Genomic DNA, 3,250 nt, shown 5'->3' on the forward strand with positions numbered 1-3,250 from the left:
TATGACTAACAGTGGAGTACTGATCTTTAATAGAAGTATAGCCCTCCCAGTACTGCAGGAGTAGCCCTTCACTAAGCCATCTCACTTAGTTAGAGGGCCATGGGAAAAAAAAACATTGACCATGACCTTGGCCACAGCCTCCAATTAGTGTAAGATGAAGAGCCGGTGCCAACACTTTCTCCTCATGTCATCCTAGAGTAAAGCCTGTTTTGTCTGGCAAAACAAAGTTCCGCGCAGTCTGGTGCAGAGTCTTTCTTAAACTATTTTAGGGACTACCCTGACCCCCAACCTGGGGCATTTTGACCATGGGACAAGAACTGACTGCTGCAGTGATAGGATCAGAGGCAGTGTCTTTGTTAATGATGACTAACAAGGAAGGGACTTAATGATGAAGACCAACTCCTCACTTGCAATAGGGCCAGCAGATAAGGCAGGCTCCCTGGCAGAAAGCAATTTCTCTCAAGCAAATTATTTCCAAGTTAAGCACCAAGAGGACCAAGTAAAACTTCTTGAGAAACACAGCAAACAGTTCCATGATTTCAAACACTATCATCAGCCCAAGTCCAAAAATTAAACAAAAGCCAAAAAAAGACACTCAGCAATACCAAAGAAAACAAAATAGAAAAACAGGACCAAGAAAAATCATTCTATAAGTGAATCCAACAGATGCCTGTTACCTTCAGTACCTGGCCCAAAATGCAGCTTAACCTTAGCTTCTTCTGGGAAGAGGCAGACCATCTGATCCCACCTCCCAATGGGATTCTAGAGTGTCCCCTAGATTCCTTTTTCCTCCTAGAGCCTCCTCTAGGCCCTATGGCTTGTGTCAACTAGCAAGTCACCCTGTCACAACTGTAAGCCCCTTACAGGACCAATAGTGACAACCGAGTGGACTCTAAACCTTTTCCAGTGGGGACTCAAACCCTGCAGACATCAGAGGCAGACAACACAAGTCAACATGAAACAAAGACGAGACATGACACGGAGATAAAACAGAAAGTAACACAGAACACAAAAAACTGACTTGTTTGAGATTACCTGTGATCTCTTCACCAATTGTGGTTTGGAGGGAGTACAGTTCCCTGTGATGCACCAAAACCCCATAGTGAACCACTTCTGGAGTGCAACCACGGAGCATAGATTGACAAAGTGACCGGAGCAGTAGCATGAGTGTATAAGGTTTCTAATCCACATATGTGGGGTTGCTCATTCACGCAAGGAGAGGCAACCTTGTACCCAAAATGCACATAAATTTTATTCCCTACAGATTGTAGACTTCAGTAAAAGTGTTAGCTCATTCATTAAACTATCACAAACTCTATACTATCTTTTGAATCAATTGCTCCTTCCTGGGGGAACTATGGACAATATTTTTACAAAATCTAAGATTTTTTTTTAAAATTTATAACCATATTCATTGTGTCCTGAGTGACTCCCTGAGTCATGTCACAAAAGATTACTGTAGAATGCTTGTGCCATCTCTCAGCAGAAGCTCTGGGAGGTGGTGGTGGGTGGGAGCAAAAACTCCAAGGGGGAGCAAAGGCTTTCAAAAAGAAAGAAGACAGACCAGCCTATTTACAGGGAATGACTTTCTCCTCTAGGACACCTTCAAAGAGCCTCTCCTTGGATGCCATTTGTAAGTGAGAGGTCTGAGGGTGCCTGGAATAGAACTGGGTACCAGGGTAACAACATAGGTTGTTAAGATAAGACTCTGATCAAGGTGAAAATTTTATTTTCCTCCAAGGCTGAATTTATACCATAACAGTGGTAACATAGGGTGGGGAGAAGTAAGAAACATTTACTCAGTCCAAAGATACAATATTGGTGTCGTCATGGAATCAGCTGATGTTGACATAATATCAGAAATGTAAAAGGTTTGTCATATTATTAGTCAGCAGGACAACTTTAAAATGTTATTATTTTTCTTGACCACCAGATTTGCATTAGTATTATAAAGCTGGCTGGGGATTTTCCATGAAAATAATCCTACTTAATTCTAACCATAATAATAACATCAACAATGGAGGGCGTCAAGGGCATTGCTCCAAAAGAACTGAAGGGGCTTTCATCTTCACAAGAAAAGCAATGCCAAAGAACCAGAGATTTCTGGTACTAAGCCAATATTCTGTGCATCGAAAGAACTATGGCTCCAACTGCATATGTAACATAGGATGGCTCTGTTGGGCACTAATGGAAGGAGAAGCCCTTGGTCCTTCCCAGGTCTGACTCCCAGTTTAAGGGAATGTCAAGGTGAAGTAAGGGAGGTTATAGAAGAAGAGTAGGGGGATCAGTTACGGTTCTTATTGACAGGAAACTTTGAAAGAAGATAACATTTGAAATGTAAACATAGAAATATCCAGTTAAGAAAGCAATAAAATTTGGTAAAAAATAAAAAAAATGGAAGAAATAAAAGAAAAGAAACTGCTAGCTAATCTCAACTATTTACTCAGAAATCTCAAGGGTCACAGTCAGGGAATGGTAGTTAGAGTAATACTAGTGAAAGACTGAGATGATGAAATCTCAACTAGAAGCACTTCTCTCTCCCAGATGTCAGTGTCAGACTCAAACTGCCCTATAGGGATCATAATCCTGGAGGAGTTTACTCTGAGCTGAAGACAAGATACTTGCCCATCCCTTCTTCCTTAGGACATTATTCTTCTTGACAAAAAGAATAAAGGCCATGGGCTCTCAGGAAACAACTGTGCCCTTTCCAACACTTTGCTTTTGGAATAAAGAAATGAATGATATAAACTCTCTGATTTCCAGGAGCCATAAGAACAGGGAAGTCTAGATGCTTCTGAGAGGCTCCCAGCTCCTGATTCCCATATTTGGAAGACTCAGATCAAGGCTGTCTCTTCAAGGAACCCACTAAAAACCTACCCAGGACTAATTTATCTCTCCAATGGACCACGTATTTCTTCCTTTTTTTACACCAAGATAGAAGGGCATCTTCCTTCTCTCCATCTCTGACCTCTTCATCCTCCTTTTCTCCCTCAAAAATGGCTGTTCACTCTGAATTAAAGGCCAATTAGTAAGCCTTAGAGGTACTGAAGGAATATATGAGAGGCAGATGCAGTCACAACAACACTTGTGACCTCACAGAAGGAGCTAGAGCTCTCCAGGATACAAGAGATTTTACAGCCAGGGCCTAATGATGATGACTGAGAAACGCCATGGCCTACCTGCTGAACAGCCTTCCTTACATTGACCAGATTCGAGAGGGCCTTTTCCAGGAGTGTCTCTTGTGACACAG

This window comes from Rattus norvegicus, chromosome X (genome assembly GCF_036323735.1).
Source record: "Rattus norvegicus strain BN/NHsdMcwi chromosome X, GRCr8, whole genome shotgun sequence".
NCBI lineage: Eukaryota > Metazoa > Chordata > Mammalia > Rodentia > Muridae > Rattus > Rattus norvegicus.